The 19,906-nt window shown below is 37.4% G+C and overlaps 2 long non-coding RNA genes across 2 annotated transcripts in view; both read left to right on the top strand.

Moving 5' to 3' along the window:
* Window positions 1-1,666: 1,666 nt before the first annotated feature.
* The window catches only part of LOC116273858, a 32,625-nt gene continuing 14,385 nt past the window's right edge, over window positions 1,667-19,906 (top strand). The window contains exon 1 of the long non-coding RNA XR_004182357.1: window positions 1,667-1,734. This is a non-coding gene — a long non-coding RNA (uncharacterized LOC116273858). The remainder of the gene's footprint in view (window positions 1,735-19,906) is intronic.
* Window positions 12,441-17,695, top strand: LOC116273859. The gene is made up of 2 exons (XR_004182358.1): window positions 12,441-12,490; window positions 15,994-17,695. It is a non-coding gene; the product is annotated as an uncharacterized LOC116273859 (long non-coding RNA).

Genomic DNA, 19,906 nt, shown 5'->3' with positions numbered 1-19,906 from the left:
CACATCTTGTTTGATCTGTTCAGAACCACTACTATATTATGATCACCATTTTGAGTTTTTAAAAACAGGCATAAGATATTGCCATTTCACCCAAATCACTGTAATATATATGTTCAATTAATAAGAACTTATAAAGTAACCACTAGGTCCTTATCGTGTCTGACAAAATTAACATTAATTCCTTAATATAGTTTAATATTTACTTCTTAGTAAAACTTTTATTTTGTAAGGCTCTTTTATTCTATAATAGCCAAACTTATTTAATACTTTTCTATACAGCATTGATTTGTTAAATAAACTGGCTGTTTGTTGTGCAGAATTGACTAGTTTTTGAATATGTGAATTCATTATGCATGTTCTAATATCAACATATATAACTATTATTATTTTGTGACTGCATTGTGTGGTATTTTATTATATATCATAACTCTTAAAATTGTTGGCAATCCCAAGATAGAAGAAAAGAAAAGAAACACAAAGAAGGGTAAAATAACTTGGCTTACAGCACACATATTTCTTATCTTTCTGTGGTTATCTTTTTTCAATATTTCTGGTGCATGTTGTATTTTAATTTATTATTAATATATAAATCTGAAAATAAGGGAAAGAAGGAGGATATGATAGAGAAAAGAAAGGCAGTCCACTGTCATTTATTTTTGCATAGACTGGATTACTTAATCCTAGCACTAATGTTTTATTTCTACGAGTGGTACCACTTTAACATGTACCATTCAGAAATTCCCTCCTAAACATTTTAACTCTTGGGTGAGCAAGACTAAAAATAACATATTTTTATATGCAAACTGGAAAGCACTAAAGTATCCAGTCCAAGGAGGCACATTTCTTCTCTGGTTTATTAACACTGAGAATAACCTCACTTCTCAGGAAGGATCCTAAGTCTTTTAGTTAGGAAGGGTATGCCTTTGTAAGCAGTTTAACAGATTGTGAGTCCTGATCATACTTTGATCACATTACTTTCATAAAAGAATAATATACACGCAACTATAGTACCATCAGTATCATTACAACTCTTTGTTTCATTTTATGAAACAAAAAATCTTACATCCAGAATTTCAGTATTACTTAGTCCAATTTACATGAAAAAACTAGATATAGAACATTGGTCCCCTGATAATTTCTACTAAATAATCTATTGTACAAGAAAATGTCATTTTTAACAAGCATATTTGCAATGATAAAAAGAACTTTAATTTATGGACAAATTTGTAATCAGAAAAACATTACTTCAGCACAGGTATTTGTCCCTGGGCAACGGGAGAAAGGAGTTTTGGATTAGGTAATTTTTTAATGTTCTCTTCAACCCTAAGGCTCTACGGTTGATTAGTTATTTTAAAAGGATGGTTATTAAAGTAAAACTGTCTGAAGACTTTAGTGGGTACTTACAAAATGATTATAGTTGGCTCTTACATCTCTTTGCCATTCACTCTTTTTTTTTTTCTTTTGAGATGAAATTTCACTCTTGTCACCCAGGTTGGAGTGCAATGACTCCATCTCAGCTCACTGCAACCTCCGCCTCTCAGGGTGAAGTGATTCTTCTGTCTCAGCCTCCTGGCAATTCACTCCAGAACATATATTTATTGGTACGAGGAAGCAGTAATTGTCCTGTTGAATCCAAGGGGCAGAAAGTGAACAAAAACATCCTCCATCACATTGCTCTGGCCAAGGTGCTGAAATCAGTCCCTAAAATTGCATTCCAAGTATCAAATCACTTAAGTAAGTACTATTTGTGTTCTATTGTATTTTTAATTACACTCAAATAAAATACATATCATGATACCAGAAATGTATCTTAACATTTCTACACCCCTAAAAGGTAGTCATCTGTAACAAAAATTATAGCTAACACTAATCATTAAAATGGCATTGTAGCCTGTTTAAAAATACTCAGGCTCTTTTTTGACTGCATACAAATTTTTAAATAGTTTTTTTCTAGTTCTTTGAAGAATGTCAATGCTAGTTGAGTAGGCATAGCACTGAATCTTTAAATTGCTTTGGGAAGCATGGCCATTTTAATGATACTGATTTTCCCTATCCATGAGCATGATTTTTTTCTCCATTTGTTTGTGTCTTCTCTGATTTCTTTGAGCAGTGGTTTGTAGTTCTCCTTGTAGTGATCTTTCACCTACCTAGTTAGCTGTATTTCTAGGTATTTTGTTATTCTTGTAGCAATTGTGAAAGAGAGGTCATTCTGACTTGGCTCTTGGCTTGATTATTGTTGGTGTATAGAAATGCTAGTGATTTTTGCATATTTATTTTGTATCGTGAGACTTTACTGAAGTTATTTACCACCTTTAGAAGCTTCTGGGCTGAGTCTACGGGATGCTCCAGCTATGGGATCATGTCTTCTGCAAACAGGGACAGCTTGACTTCCTCTCTACCTATTTGGATGTCCTTTATTTTTTTCTCTTGCCTGATTACCCTAGCCAAAACTTCCAATACCACGTTGAATAGGAGTAGTGAGAAAGGGCAACCTTGTCTTTGTCAGTTTCCATGGGAAATGCTTCCAGCTTTCGCCAATTCAGAATGATGTCAGCTGTGGATTTCTCATATATGGCTCTTATTATTTTGAGGTATAATCCTTCAGTATCTAGTTTATTGAGAGTTTTTAACAAGAATGTTCGTTGAATTTTATCAAAAGTCTTTTCTGTATTTATTGAGATAATCATGTGGTTTTTGTATTCAGTTCTGTTTGGTGAATCACATTTATTGATATGTGTGTGTTGAACCTTGCATCCCATGGATAAAGCCTACTTACTCATTGTGGATAAACTTTTTGATGTACTGCTGTATTCAGTTTGCCAGTATTTTATTGAGAATTTTTACATCAATATTAATCAAAAATATTGAAATATTTTCTATCCCTAATGTCTCTCCTCATATTTGCTCTGCTTACCATCTATAATTAAATATGTTTGACACACACATCTTAAGGAACACAAATCAGTTCCATGGCTGGTCATTCAACTAATATATTGTCAACATCCATTTATATCTCATCCACACAGTAAAATTTACTTAGTAACTACCATGTACAAGGCTATATAGCTGGGAAAAAGAACAAAAAAAAAATGAGTATTGAGGATAAGACAACTACAAATGTGCATAATATACATGTTTTTAAAAGATACATTCCAGAAGAGAATTAAAGAACAGAAGCATGAAGATTTAATGTAGAAAGGGCTTACTTTCAGCATGGGTGAGGTACTTATTAGAAAAATATGAAGACTGAAAAAGTAGCAATTGATCTGGAGATTCTTAAAAGATTCTTAAAATTTTGAATAATGGAGCCTAGAAAAACATTTGAGATGAAAGAAAATAGTGAGGTCAAAATAATACAGGAAGAAATTTAGGGTGAATTAAATAAATAAATGGTAAATAAAATTGAAAAATTTGGTATTAATAAATTACACAGAGACTTCTATTCATCCAGAAAAAAAGTACTGAGTATAAACTCACCTTTAGAAAACAGGAATGCATATAGACTTATGAACAAAAGGCTTACCTACTTGCAATTATGTTTCAGGAAGATAAAGATAGCAATAAATGGAGGGCGGCAATGAGAAGGAAGTGGAATAGGGGGTTTTGTGAATATCCTGCACAGGCAGAGGTAATAGAGAGGAAAGTCAGAAAAGACAGTATGGCCTTGTCTACAACTCTAATTTCTGTAAAGAAATTAATTCATGATAATCATAATTTTCAAATAAGCTAAAATTATTTATCTATCATTGTACTTATTTAAATATAATGTTAATTGGGTTCTTAATATAGGACACTCAATAATTTCAGCATAGGAAATAAATACGTTCATAATACATTTCATTGTCTTCAAGGAGTTTATATTCTACTTTGGGACAAAGGCATGCAAACAGATAATTCACATCTCATCCTATAGTAGCATAAATAAGAAACATATTGAGAGAATTTAGCAGTATGATATAGAGAAAAGAATATTGCTGTGAGAGTGTGTAGGTCTGAGTTCCTGTTCTGTTGTCACTTATATGCTGTGTGACCTGGTGTCCTAAGTTATCTTCTTTAGGAAAAATGATTCAGATACAGAGATAAACATGCAAGAGATTTTCAGAGGTGTGCTCTCAGGAACAGCGTATCTGAAGGAATGTGGGCAAGTTTAAAAAAGAGAAAAATTGATCAATGATACAGTCAAAACAAAGCCCTCAGCCAACTCCATGGAGATTTCTGAAACTGAGATGGCTCTTTGGAATTGAGGCAAAGGGCCAGGCTTTGGATCCTGACTTTGAAAGAGGGATTAACCTTGAGCGGGGCAGCTCTCTTAAACTGAAGTCGGTTCCTGAAGAAGGGTTCAGGAGTCTATACGCCCGGCATCTGAGGGAATAAGTACCTTCATCATGCAAGGGGTTTTAGGTGGTGCAACACGTACAATATTCCTGGTAGTGCACTCTGTGAGCTTCTCAGCTCTACTTACTTCAGTGGTAAGTTCATTCCACCTGGGAGCAACTCTTGCAGTATTCTGGTTGGTCTTTTTTTTTTTTTTCTGGAGAAAACTGTAAGAATAATTGTAATGTGACAAACAGCAGGGCCCACGTGGCAGTTCATCTTGAGACTGCAAGTGATACTCATTATTTTCGTTCATAATCCATTCTAGGCGCACTTAACTTCAACTAACACCTCTGCTTGTCTAGGTAACTTACGGGGTAGTGACACGAGTAATAACCCTGTTGTCATCTGAGGCCCTGGTCACCATGATCTTTGCAGGCTGTGTCTTATGCACTTGGCCATTTACTATCAAACTGTGCAAAACAGTACTAAGAATTGCTTCAATGGGTCAAAGAAATGCCAAGCATTTCCTTCTTATAACTGTTATGTAATGGTAGCCAATCCTCCTCCTGATGACCAGGATCAACTACTATGCCAGTGTAATGATCCTTTTCCTTATCTGCTGCTCTGTTGGCATAAAGAGCCCAAATGACTTGGTGGCAACTTTAGCTCAAAGTTCTATGGGACTGTTACCGTGGTGCTGATAAAGGAGTTTCTCCCCAGGAATAAGGTAGCTAGGCCAACAGAGACTAAGGCACAAATCCTCCAAGTGAGTTAATGGAGTAAGTGGGGCCGCTCTTATCTCCCATTTTTGATATGGGACTCACATATCCTATGTAATGGAGGTGTAGTACCATAAAACGGTCATTGATTTAGGGTGTAAACTCCATCCTGGAGGATAGCATATCATCTTTGTAGGCTATCATCTCCAAGTTGGTGCCTTATTTGCGTCTACTGTATCAAGTTGGCAGATTTAGGATGGGAGGGCATGTGATATGCCCACTTCCATACCTTTTTTTTTTTTTGGTGTAAAGTAGCTTCCTTGTTCTGAGATGGTATTATGCAGAATCACAAGTGATACATCAAAACTCTATAAACTCTTAAATAGTGGTGCTGGTCAAAACCCTGAGAACTGGAAGGCAGGCCTATTCTTCAATATTTATCTATTTCAGTCTAAATGAATTGCTGTTCCTTTCTGATGTAAGGGGTTCAATGTAAACATCTTAAAAGAAAATAACTGACTGATCTGCTTAAGAAATGGGGCAGAGTCATATGGCCTCTGCTGATAGCAGGTTGATATTAAGCAACAGCTAGAAATGTGAAGCCCATGTTGCTGGGTTTATGACAGTCTAAGTTTCCATCTCCACCATCAAGCCTACTCCACTTATGAGCCCATTGTGCTGCCCTGCAGTGTCGATGGGACTGCTACAACCGTAGATTTCGTCTGATGAGTGTTAACTTGTAATACAATTTTCAAAAAAACCACAAACTTTCACACTTCATGTCCACTCCTATAGGGAGGTTTTGGTGTATTACCTTGTCTAGGGATGTAGATGAGGAACAGAGACAGAACTTTTCACTTTACCTTCCCCACTTGTATCAGTTTGTTCTCACACTGCTAAATGAAATGCCCAAGACTGATAATTTACAAAGAAAAGAGGTTTAATCAACTCACAGTTCTGCATGACTGAGGATGCCTCAGGAAACTTACGGTCATGGCAGAAGACACCTCTTCTCAGGGCAGCAGGAGAGAGAACGAGTGCCAGCAGGGGAAATGACACACCCTTATAAAACCATCAGATCTTGTGAGACCCACTCATTATCACTAGAACAGGACGGGAGAAATCGTCCCAATGATTCAATTGCCTCCACCTGGTCCTGCCCTTGACACATGAGGATTATGGGAATTACAATTCAAGGCGAGATGTGGGTGGGGACACAGAGCCAAACCATATCATTCTGCCCCTGGACCCTCCCAAATCTCATATCCTCACATTTCAAAACACAATCATGCCCTTCAACAGTCCTTCAAGTTGTTAAACCAACTTTTAAATCATGACGACTATTCTGAAGAGATTTTAGCACCTGCACTAAGATTTCAGCACCAGCACCATTCAGCTTGTTTATAATTGACTTGTGAGCCATGTACATAGTGGATAGTACAGATTTGTCACAGGTCAGAACACAGTGATGAGGAAAGCAATACCTTCCTGTAATTAAGAAGGATCCCCTAAACTATACACAGCTTATGCCATCCAATGTACAAGGGCACAAAAATCATCATAATACTGTGGTTCCAAGGAACATAGTTTTGATAAGGAAAATAACTTAAGCTTCTGTTTCCCATTTTAATTCCTGAAATCTCTAATAGTGAAACAACTGTCATGTATACATGATGGCAAATGTATGTAATAATTCATTCAGACTTCTTGGAAAGAACACAGTTAGCAATCTGGGATGATGGAAAATATAGCGTGATCCATCACTGGTTCTTTTTGTCATTTTACACAGACGTCGTGTTAATATTAGATCAAGGCACAAAATGTTTGTGCACAAACCCAGTTTCTTTTAAGATTTAGAATTTTATTTTGGTCTCTTATCTTAGTTTGGACCACTTGTACCCAGTGCTGTACCTACTATGTAACTTACCCAACAAAATCAAAAGACCAAATTTATAGGGGACATAACTGTTTATATTAGCAAAATGTTTGCATAACTGAAAGTACAATAATAAAGATGAAAATGCCTCCTATTTCTTTTAGAAAGTAGTACTTCATAAGCTTGGTGCATCTTTGATGTTTTTACTACTACTGCATGACAATGAATATCTGATAGAAAAAAAAAGAAATATTTACTTGAATTATGATAGCTCATCCATCACAGTTTGATTTAAAAATGAAATTTCTACAGAAACAGGAGCTATTTTAACAGAGGAAAAAAATCCCTTATCCAAACTTCTCTGTAGTGGTAATGGCTGCAAAATTGCAGCATTTAGAAAACTGCACTATCAACAAGCTTTACTTTATGAACCGAGATGTACAAATCTAGAAAGCAGATGAAAGTGAATCATTTCTTCAAAATTTTAGTAAAACTTCTGATAATCAGAGTTCAAAGCAAATATGGCACATAACTCAAGCATAAATCAAGATGGAGAGCATGGAGATTTTGATTTATTATTATTACTATTATTATTTTTGAGACAGAGTCTCACTGTGTCGCCCAGGCTAGAGGGCAGTGGAGTGATCTCAGCTCACTGCAAGCTCTGCCTCCCGGGTTCACACCATTCTCCTGCCTCAGCCTCCCGGGTAGCTGGGACTACAGGCGCCCGCCACCACGCCCGGCTAATTTTTTTTTTTTTTTTTTTTTTTGTAGAGACGGGGTTTCACCGTGTTAGCCAGGATGTTCTCGCTCTCCTGACCACATGATCCGCCTGTCTTGGCCTCCCAAAGTGCAGGGGTTACAGGCGTGAGCCACCCCACCTGGCCGGAGAGTTTGATTTATTAAATTTTCCAAAAAGGTGTCATTGCCACGTATAGGATTTCTCCCCTATTTTAACCTTACCAGTTTCAAAGGAGAGAAAAGGGAGTGGCTGCCATATAGACAGCATGTGCACGAGTGCACACACACGGTGACAGGTAGAGTGTCTAATTCTTTCTTCCTACAACCCAAGTCTCACTTTACTTATTAAAAGAAAACTGCAGAACTCCTCATTGGTTTTTCCTTTACCGAATGATTTCTGTGGCCTTAATTGCTGCCATCATTGTTATTTCTTATATTTCAACATAACAGAATTCAAAAGCAGCTTCATTCAGGAACCCGTGTCTAAACACCTGTGTAACAGCAGGAGTACCTAGGTAACAACTGCCAAATTCAGTGATTAAACCTTTGAGTTCCACAGTAAGATATTATGTGAAGCTCAAAATCATGTTTCAGACCATTGAAATTGAGGCTGGAGAAAGGCGTGAACCCAGGAGGTGGAGGTTGCAGTGAGCCGAGGTCGCGCCACTGCACTCCAGCCTGGGTGACAGAGCGAGACTCCGTCTCAAAAATACAATACAATAAAATAAATAAATAAAATACAAATAGCTGAAGACACGAAGTAAAAGATTAAGTACTTGGTTTTGTAACATGTTTACCAATTAAAGTCACAAAATATTCCTCATTATTATTCATGCAGGTAATTGAGAAAAAGCGCAGAAATCAACTTCAAATAAACAATTATTTCTCCACTTCTTCCCACCCCCCCATACTCTACAACATGTTTTCTCTGGAACTAGGCCTTGAAAAGGCCACTACATATTAGTGTCACATGCATTACGGTCTGCAATTTAAAAAGCTCACTTCGTGGTGATTGTAATTACATTATAAAAATGCCCACATGCATAAATCTAAAAAGGTGGAAAATCTACAGTAAGTCTGCAATATAGTGTTTACATTTGACCACTGGTTTGTGTTATGTAGAAGTCTTTAGATGTGGTGAAGCATTGTAAGAATTTAGGAAGGCATCTAAATCTTTAAATTCTGGACAAATTTTATGTTTTAATTTACAAAATTGCATGAAGGCTAACTCAAGAGACTTTCCATCGTTCTAAAATCCCTCAAGCTGAACAAATTTATGACACTTTCTTCTAAATATTATCCTTTGAAAGCACTTACAATTCCATTTGTTCCACATAGTATGATCTGAACTTACATAGGGCTGATCTCAATTATTCACGGAATATCAGACATGATAAGAAGAGCAAACCTGAGAGAAGCATTACAATACAATAGGAAACTTGCTCAATTCTTTATCAGCACTCTCTGCAAAAAACTTCCTAAGCCTTCCTCCTCTTTATTTAAGCAATGAATTGTGGAAAATGTGCTATTTTATCTTGACATGAAAATATTTCAATGTGCAGCGATCTTGCCTGATGGGTTTTAGTATTTTCTGCATAACTGTTACAGGAACTCTTATATGATTCTCTTCCATTCTGTTGTAAAGGCCAGAGAAAAACAGCCAGCTCAGAGGGAAAGAGATGGGAGTGGAGGAGGTGGAGGGAGTCCTGGGCCAGGAGGGAGTGCCACTGAAGCCTGTGCAGGCCTTGGTGGGAGTGGTGGAGGAGGTGGAGGTGCAAGTGGTCCCAAGACAATGCCCTGTTGGGCTGGAGTCTCAGCCAGCTGAGAGACTGCCTGCAAGCCTGGGTCAGAAGCAGAAGAGTCTCCCAGCACAGAGGTTACAGGAGTCTCAACGGAGGCGGGGGAAGCAGCATTTGATATTCTGCACTCTCTCCCATTCCAGCTGTTCCCTTTCTAACTGTTCTTGTCACTCCCTTTCTTGCCTCTCCCGTTTCAGTCTCTCCAGCCTGTCTCTTTCTTGTCTTTCTTGCCTGTCCCGATTCAGGACTTCCTGCTGTTCCCGTTCTGTCTCTCTCTCTCCAGCTGTTCTTGTTCCAGTTGCTCCCTCTCCAGCCTTTCCCTTTCTAACCTCTCTCTCTCCAACCTTCCTCTTTCCGTTCTTTCTCTCTCCAGCCTTTCCTGCTCCAGCGCCTTAAAAATATTTTAAGAGTAGACACAAGGCATTCAAGGCATAGAAAGAGGATATGCAAGAGCTAAATATCTGTTAAGACTTAATGGGTGCTTATTGATTGCAGGTTAAGCTGATATTCCCCATTTTCATATGTCCCTATAGAATGTGGAAAAAAGAAACATAGAACTGGGTCCCATTTTTAAAAATAGATCACCACTTGGCCGGACACGGTGGCTCACACTTGTAATCCCAACACTTTGGGGAGGCCAAGGCTGGCAGATCATCTGAGGTCAGGAGTTCGAGACCAGCCTGGCCAACACGGTGAAACTCCATCTCTACTAAAAATATAAAAATTAGCTGGGCATGGTGGCAGGCACCTGTAATCCCAGGTACATGGGAGGCTGAGGCAGGAGAATGGCTTGAACCTAGGAGGTGGAGGTTCCAGTGAGCTGAGATTGCACCATCGCACTCCAACCTGGGGGACAAGAGTGAGACTTTGTCTAAAAAATCAAAATAAAATAAAATAAAATAAAATAAATCATCACTTAAAATGCACACAACTTCGGGCATGCATATGTATACACACACCAATTTACACTGATGTATTTACCCACATATCCTCCCTCATTCCCTCATTCCACATATTCAAGGAATAACAACAGAGTTTTGACTCAGGTCAAAAAATGAGAAGGAAATGAGTTCCAACCCTTTAATGTTTAAGTGATCTCAGCTATGCATGAATGAGAATAGTTAATTCAACTTGCCAAGTAGGTCAGCAGACAGTACTCCGGAAGGTCAGAACAGTCTGGTCATGGATCATCTTTTCCAGCCCTGGTCCATTGATTTCCATTTTAGTTCATGAGCATTACCCGTTGTACCAAGCCTTAGCATCTAAGATGAAATAGCTCCATGCTGCCAGAAATAAGATCGGCAGAGAAGGGCAGAAAAATTGCTCTACCAAGATCGGAATTCTTTGGGCTGTCACTTACTTAGGCCAAGCTAGAGCCTCACGAAATATTAATAATATAGTCATAAGAGGAAAATAATCATTGCAGAGATGAGCAATTTTGCCAACTTCAACATAGCTTTTGAAAATGAAATAAATAAAATTAAATATGACAAGACATTAAATAGGCAAATACTAAACTCAGTACTACTGATTAATAATATCTTCTAAGTATCTCTAAGCTTATTTTTTTTGACTGTCAGGGTCTTTGGGGGTTCGCCATACTGCTGATAATCTGACCAAAATACTGTATTTTAATGAAATCTAAGTAACTATTTGAATGTATCTTTGTCTTTTATAATTTGGAATTTTTATCTATTATACTTAATCTTGTACGGTAGAGTCTTCTATATCATTACCCATTACTACATTTATAGGAAATTGATGTTGCCATCTCAGCACAATCCCCCTTCAAAAAATATTTTTTGTTGCATGAATTGGTTAGAAGGATGAGTTCATGTAAAAGTTTGATAAGGCCACCTGAAAATATGCGAACACTGATTTAATTAAAGGTAGAAAAGGGAAGAGTACATTTCAAATCTCCCATTAGCAGGATTATCTATCAAGTTGAACCATTTAAAATTTATATAAGATAAATATGGTCTAATATTCTTAGTTTTATATAATTTAATCTATCTAAATAGGCATGTAATGTACTTTTATGGAAAAATATCTGTGAAAGTGCTTAATAAATTAGGCTGGCAAGCAAAGTGTATAAGCAAAGAGCTAGAAGTAACCACTTTACATCTGATACTAAATAATTAAATATTTCTTTTCTGAGACTGATTACCTCGATTGTAAAATAGTGCTGTTTAATTTCAACATAGACAGCTAATTCAGATCATTTTTAACCATTAAATACACGTTAGAGTTTAGTCCAAATATAAGGCTGGTAATCATTAGAAAATCAAACCAACCTAATCAACAGTGTGCTTGTTACTTAAAAGCTCTGTGTCAGATTTTATTGGACAGAGAAGTTTTACTGCCCATATGCAAACAAACACCTTCCCTTGGAGTTCTTCAATAGACTCTGTAGTATTGCAAACACATCAAAGAGTGAACTTATAGTTATATGCAGTCCAGGTAATAAAACAAAGCTTTAAACTCAAATAACTGCCTTATTTTTGTGAATTGTTGCTGCCGTTTTTGGAACAATACTTTAAAGGAATATAAATATTTGCTGCTTATCTTTAAACGACTCCATTGAAAAAGCTGTCATTTACATGTATATTAACCAGGTCAGTGCACACCGGTGTACAGTGATCTACTTTTACTCAAATGGGTGCAATCAAATGTAACAGTGAAATAAGGAGGCACTTGTAAGTAGTTCCTCATATTCCTCTAGCACCTTGGTTAGTGATGAAAACGTTTAGTGGCATTTAGCAAAGGACTGCTAAAGGAAAAATCAATAGATTAATTATGAAATGGATTTTCAGTGATTACATAGTCCCTCTTATGTATACAACATATCACCATTTAGCAAATACTTTCAAATATATTCAGTATAACTGATATTCAGAAGATGTATGATATAGTGGGATGTGAATGAAATTTAGAATCAGAAGATAAAAATTTGAGTGCTGTCTTTGTCATTTTTTCTGTTTAGATGAACTTGAACAAGTAAATAGTTGGAGTCTTCATTTTCTCTATCGATAAATGAGGTTAGTAAAAATCTGTCATAAGCATTGCTGCAAGAATTAGGTGAGGAACTGCATGTAAAAAGTGATGCATAAAAACAATTCGAATGTTAGAAGTTTCAATTAGGGATGAACAAGCTTCAGCTTTGAAAATTAAGTTATTTGACCAAAGCGCACAGCTACAGACCTAGTTTTCCAGATGCAGGTTGCAACGGTATCATTATTTATCGTTTTTATCATGCTTATGAATGCCTTATGACTCATAGTATTTTATATGGTTAAATCCATTATCCTTTAGTGACAACATTTTATTATAAACATCACATTTTAAAGAAGCCTTAACTTCCCCTATATTAATACTCATGACAGGCCTCTGTGAGTATTCTGTATTCACAAAAGGAACGAGGGACAGATACCCAAATTTTCCTTCTCTGGCTACAGAATGCAGGAAAATGTAAATGTTCAGATCCAGGAATTAGTTTTCAAGAAAAGTTCCTTTTCAAGCCTGATCATCAGCTCATGAATTAATCCTTTTTCATCTGAGCCAACTTATGTCACTTCTTATTTTTAAACTTATTTTCCTAGCTTTGTGCAAGCATTTGTAACCGGTCTTCACTATCATTCGGCTATTTGTCAATACCTACTCTATGCTGAAGTCTATGCTAAATGCAGTGAAGAACACCAGGGGCGATTAGAATGTAAAATAACAGCTTGGCCTCTGCAGGCTTGAGGAGAATAGTCAGTAGTTATCCTTTGATAGCTCAGTAAACAGCAAGAAGTTCCTCTGATTCTTCAGAAGACTAAATCTAAACACATTAAACTACATCCTCTTTTAAACTAGCTTTTCTTTAAATGATAGTCTTTTTAAAAAAAAAAAAAAAAAAACTTTTATTTTACATTCAGGGGCACATGTACAGGTTTGTTACCTAGGTAGATGTGTGTTGCAGGGATTTGTGGTGTGAATTATTTCATCACCCAGATATTAAGCCTGGTACCCATTAGCTATTTTTCCTGATCCCCTCCTAAGCTAGCTGGTAGACCACAAGGTCACGAGATTAAGACCACCCTGGCTAACATGGTGAAACCCTGTCTCTACTAAAAATACAAAAAATTCGCTGGGCGTGGTGGCGGGCGCCTGTAGTCCGAGCTACTCGGAGGCTGAGGCAGGAGAATGACTTGAACCCGGGAGGCGGAGCTTGCAGTGAGCCGAGATTGCGCCACTGTACTCCAGCCTGGGCGACAGAGCGAGACCCCGTCTCAAAAAAAAAAAAAAAAAAAAAAAAGAAATATGTGGATGTCATACTCATACATAGATGTATTAATAATGCCATATGGCAGTTTTAGTTTTTAGACTTACTTTTTTTATAGATTGCAACTGAACACGACCTTTTCCTCTGAAATTCCTTATGTCTTTCTTTTATGCCACTCAAATTATACTAGATTCTCATGTTTTTCTCTCCCACAAAACCTTAAACATTTTCTTAACAGCAATTCCTACATTATATAGTTATCAATTTGTTTAACATCTATCACTTTCACTAGAGTGTGAGTTCCTTGAGAGCAGGGAAATTCTTCTTTTTTTTTTTTTTTTTGAGACGGAGTCTCGCTCTGTCGCCCAGGCTGGAGTGCAGTGGCCCAACCTCAGGTCACTGCAAGCTCCGCCTGCCGGGTTCCCGCCATTCTCCTGCCTCAGCCTCCTGAGTAGCTGGGACTACAGGCGCCCACCACCACGCCCGGCTGATTTTTTGTATTTTTAATAGAGATGGGGTTTCACCGTGTTAGCCAGGATGGTCTCGATCTCCTGACCTCATAATCCGCCCGCCTCGGCCTCCCAAAGTCCTGGAATTACAGGCGTGTGCCACCGCGCCCGGCCAGAAATTCTTGATATTGTTCATCTTCCTCCCTTGGTCTTATGATAGTGATTAGAAAGAGTACTGTTCAACAGTTATGTCTTAAAAGACTGTGGGACATCTAAAGTGTTCGTGTCAATGGTCTTTCTTTCCATTAACATTTGTTGCATCATTCTGTCAGAGAAGACTTCAAGGAAAATCTGATGTTTTAGAAGCAAACAAAAACCTCACCTTGTGCTCATAGAAAAGTTTGATATAGATCATAAAAATTGGTTTAAAATACCCAGTTTTCACAGAAATCATAAAGGAGAAGTTAAAGTGTTTGAAATTAAGCAAACCACCTTTCTTTGCATATTACTTTTAATTGCAAAAATTGCAATTACTTCTGCACCAACCTAATCCTACGTAGCAGTCTTCTCAGTGCGATTTTAGTTCAAGCTAAGCTGTAACTAAACCTACTTACACATATGGCATGCTGCTTCCTCTTTTGGTGTTGCTGGCAGAGACTTCAAAGAGTTTAGAGACTTGTTCCATCAAGAGGACATTTGTGATTCTTTTTGTGAGGGTAAATTCTGATAGGGAAAGGTGAGAATGACATTTCAAAGCATGGTAGTACAATAGGAATAGTCAAGGATTTTTTAGTAGAAGTCATTCTGGTTTTCAATGTAGAAAATATAAATATAGAAGTCTAGAGGCCTAGAGGATTACTCTCTCCTGTAAGGGATTCTGCATTCTTTTATTTTTTCTTCTGAGTTGAGCTTCTCTGGATCTCTTTGGAATGTGCTGTTCATTTAAGCATGGATGCACTCAGCAGTTTGTGGCCCGCTGGGCTGTTTTACTTCCCCAGCCAGGTTGTGCTTGCCAGCTTTTGTTGAGAAATAACAGGAGGTCATACCTGATGTTAAGAAAATGTTGGCATGGTTAGAGAAACAAGTATTGTATTAGTTGCAATGAATTTAGACCTACTGATGGTAGGATTAATGAAATCCGTGTCTGGCATTCTCTGCAGCTTGAGGGAGCTTACAATGAGCATAGCCTGGACACTAGAGAGGCTCAGCAAGCTGACTGGTACGTGGCCTTCTTGACCAAGAAGGATGTACCCAAAGCATTTGGTAACTAAGTGAAGATCTCCTAAGACACACCTAAGACCATAAGGTGGTACAGACAGAGGTGATGAAGACACAAGGAAAAGAGAAGGAAGGAAAGAAGGAAGGAAGGAAGGAAGGAAGGAAGGAAGGAAGGAAGGAAGGAAGGAAGGAAGGAAGGAAGGAGGAAGGAAGGAAGGAGGGAAGGAGAAAGAGGAGAGGAAAGGAAAGGAAAGTGGAAAAAAGAAAAGGAAAGGGGAAAAAAGGAAAGGAAGGAAGAGAAGCAGACAGAGCTGCATAAAATATCTATCTTTAGCAGTTACAAATTGAACTAAAATAGTAATAGCAACTCTTGATTGACTATTTTACCATAGGTGAGTCACGGGTCCAAAAGCTTACCATATATTAATGAATGTAATTGCAAAATCACACAATGAAGTCATCACTACTATCCTGCCCTTTTACAGATGAGAAAGTAGGACCCAGAGAGACAAGTGAATTGCCCAAGAGTTCACAGTTAGGAAAGGGTGGATTCAATATTTGAATTCAGAAAATCTGACTGCAGGATCTGCACTCTAACTTCTCTCCATAGGCTGAATCACCCAGACTCTTCTAGAAACCCACAAACATGACTTGATGGAAAAGGAAAGTGAACATACGGAAAAGAATCTTGGAAATACAGAATGGCAGAGTGTAGTAGACCTCAGCAAGCAGCTAAGTTTAGAATACTGGGACTAAACGTATTTTTACACCCTGTGCTTGCTTTGATGTGGAAAATTGATCTTTCAATTTTTCCCTCATTATTCTAATGCCATATTTCATTCATATTTGATTCACTTGCTAATTTTTACTTTTAATGTTGCCTACTGCTCCAAGCCTCTTTCTCTGTTTGTTTTGTTTTGTCCGTTTGTTTTTGATAGGGTCTCACTCTGTCACAAACCTGGAGGGCAGTGGAGCAATCACAGTTCACTACAGCCTCATCCTCTCTGGCTCAAGGGATTTCCTGAGTAGTTGCAACTACAGGCATGTGCCACCACACTCTGCTATATATATATTTTAGTTTTTTTGTAGAGACAGAGTCTCGCTATGTTATCCAGACTGGTCTTGAACACCTGGGCACAGCAATCCTTCTGCCTCAGCCTCCCAAAAAGCTAGAATAACAGGCATGAGCCACCACATTTGGCTCTTTTTTTGTTACTACTAATATGAAATATGTCTCAGGGTTATCTACTTCCAAGTCTTTAGACCAAGCTTATTGAATATGTCAAACACCTACATGGAGTTCATAGATTAAAAATATTATCTGTACATGAATGATAGGGAAATATATAATGACATGACGGCATCTGAAGTTTAACCGGTACATTTATCATCACAGAAATCATCCATTTGATTTGATTTTTGTTTGTGCTTATTTTATATACATTCAAGCAGCACATATGACCCCACAGTATGTGGGTGGCTTATATGCTAAACCTCCATATACTAACAACCTAGCCTGAATTTGAAACCAATTACGGTAGCAAAAGATTGTGTGAGAATATATGTCTATCTGGTCAGATTCTCTCTTTAAAAAAGGGAAGACCATTATTAGGCAGGAAGGTAGTGGGGATGAGAGAATCCAGGTCTCCTAAATCTTAGGTGAGTGTCTTTTTATTCCACATGCACAGAAACTTAACACATAACATGTTATCACAAAACCATAAAGAAAAGGGGACAGCAACATGGAAAAAGGCAACCAAAGTTATGTATATTTTTTTCTTTTTCTGTTCAAAGGACAGTGTTGAATTTGGTTTCCTAATATTTTCTTGAAGAGTCTTGTGCCTCTAATTAGGAATACTGGCTACTGTTTAATAGTTTTCTTTTTTTGTCATGTCTTTTACTGGTTCTCCTATCAAGATAATGCTAGCCTTATAAAATGAGTTCAGAAGTTTTCTCTGCACTTCCACTTTTTTGCAAGTTTGGGAAGAGTTGATATTCATTATTCTTATTCATTATTATTTAAATTCGGGGGGGAATTCAGAAGTGAAGCCATCAGGTACTGGGCTTTTGTTTGATTGGAGACTATTGATTATTGATTCAGTCTCCTTACTTGTTATTGATCTGTTCAGATTGTCTATCTTTTTGTGATTTAATCTTGTCAGATTGCATTTATCCAGGAATTTATCCATTTTTTTTAGATTCAATTTGTTAGCATATAATTATTTATAATACGGTTGACCCTCAAACAATATGGATTTGAACTGTGGAGGTCCACTCATATATGGATTTTTAAGAAATAAATGTTACACTAAGTGTGCCTGTCTTTAATTCCACCTCATCCACCTCTTCCGTCTCTGCTACCCCTGAGACAGAAAGATTAACCTCTTCTCTGCCTTCTCCTCCTCAGCCTACTCAAGATGAAGACAACAGAAAAATACCCTTATGATGACACACTTCCACTTAATGAATAGTAAATATATTTTACCCTCCTCATGATTTTCTTAATAATATTTTCTTTTCTCTAGCTTACTTGATTGTAAGAATAAAATATGTAATATATAGATATATAAAACATATAAAATACATGCTAATCAACTGTTTATGCTATTGCTAAGGTGTCTAATCAACAGAAGGCTATAGGGTATCAGTGGTTAAATTTTTGGGATGCCAAAAGTTAAATGTAGATTTTTGATTGTGCTGTGGATCATTGCCCCCTATTCCCTGTGTTTTTCAAGAGGCAGCTGTAGGCTTTTACGATCCTTTATAGTTCCTTCTTTTTTCTTTCTTTCTTTTTTTTTTTTTAAAGAGATGAGGTTTCACTGTGGTGCTCAGGCTAGAGTGCAGTGGCTACTCACAGGCTATTAGCGGACCCATTACAATGCTACACCTGCCATAGTATTTCCAGGTTTGCCCCTTCACCAACTCGACTTAGCAACCCTGGGGTTCAGGTTCAGATTATAATGAGGCCAACTCTAGTGGCAGCAGGCTTCAGTCTTGCCCCAGAACCAGGGAAGCTCTGGAGGATCCAGGAATACAAACTCCAGACCCACCCTAACCAACTAAATCAACTGGATCAAATGTATCCAGGCTTAAGGCTCACCTACTTGCTGATCCAGGCTCCAGGGCAGCCAGCCCAGACTCCAGCAGGAATGCTGCCTTAATGCCATATCAGATGGCCTGTCCAGAATCTCTGGGCTGGCTACCTCTGGACCTAATATTAATCAGCATGAAAGTTTTAACCTGTTGCATTTCTGACCTGGGTGGGCTCAACCATCCTTAAGCAACCTGTTGGTCCTCTGCTTTGCGAAATCACCATATTGATGCTAAACTTAGTGCGGACACCCAATCAGCAGAGCATAATACAGCCCAGAACTCCTGGGCTCAAATGATCAACTATGTTTAAATTAAGGTATGCATATTATTCTTACAGACATAATGCCATTGCACACTTAATGGACTACAGTATCGTATAAAAATAATTGTTATATGCACTGAAAAACAAAAAAAAAAAAAACAAAAAACCAGTGTGACTCACTTTATTATAATATTTGCTTTTATTGTGGTGGTCTGAAACTGAACCCACAATATTTTGGGAGTATACCTGTAGTGTCCTTTCCTTTCAGTTTGAATAACTCCCCTCAGCATTTCTTATAAAAAGGTGTGCTGGTAATAAACTCTCTACATCTTTGTCTTGGAAATCTTTTCCTCTGTTTTATTGCTGAAGAACAGTTTTGCCAAGTACAGCATTATTTGTTGGGAGTTTTTTCCTTCAGAACTTGGAGCGTCATCTCCCTTTCACTTAGCTTGTAAGATTTCCACTGAGAATTCAGCTGTTAGTCATATTAGAATTCCCTTATATGTTATTTGCTTCATTCTCTTGCTGCTTTCAGATTACTCTTTGTCTGATTTTTGATAGTTTGATTATAATAGGTCTTGGGGTGGTTTTGTTTAAACTAAATCTCACTTTGATTTAGGTATGACTTTTATTTATTTTTATTGACTCATTGTATTCCCTAGGAGTCCTAGAAAAATGTTAAATAGAGGTTGTGACATCTTCCATTTAAAAGAAATCCTTTTCTTTTACTTGAATTTGGTGAGGAAAATTTGTATATTTCACCATTACATATGACGCATGCATGATGTGAGCTTCATTTTGTTATGATGCTGTTTATTAGATTGAGGAAACTGCTTTCTAGTTCTTATTTCTCGGTCATTTCTGCCATGAAAAGATGTGAATTTTGTCGAAATCTTTTTCTGCACATCATGAGATAATTATGTTATTTTCTACTGGTCATTAAGATGTGTTATATTGGCTAATTTTTAATGTTAAGTCAAACTTGTATTGCTGGGATAAAATCTACTTGATCATTATATACTGTCTCTTTCAGATACTGTTGAATTTGACTTGCTAATAATTTGTTGATGAGTTTTATGTCTATGTTCATGAGGAAGATTGGTCTAATTTTTTTCTTGTACTTACTAGAGTTTCATATCTCGATTACTCCAACTTCATAAAGCAAGTC

The sequence above is a fragment of the Papio anubis genome, chromosome 2, assembly GCF_008728515.1.
Source record: "Papio anubis isolate 15944 chromosome 2, Panubis1.0, whole genome shotgun sequence".
Taxonomy (NCBI): domain Eukaryota; kingdom Metazoa; phylum Chordata; class Mammalia; order Primates; family Cercopithecidae; genus Papio; species Papio anubis.
The sequence above is the reverse complement of the archived record's forward strand: the minus strand, read 5'-3'. Positions and strand labels throughout refer to the sequence as shown.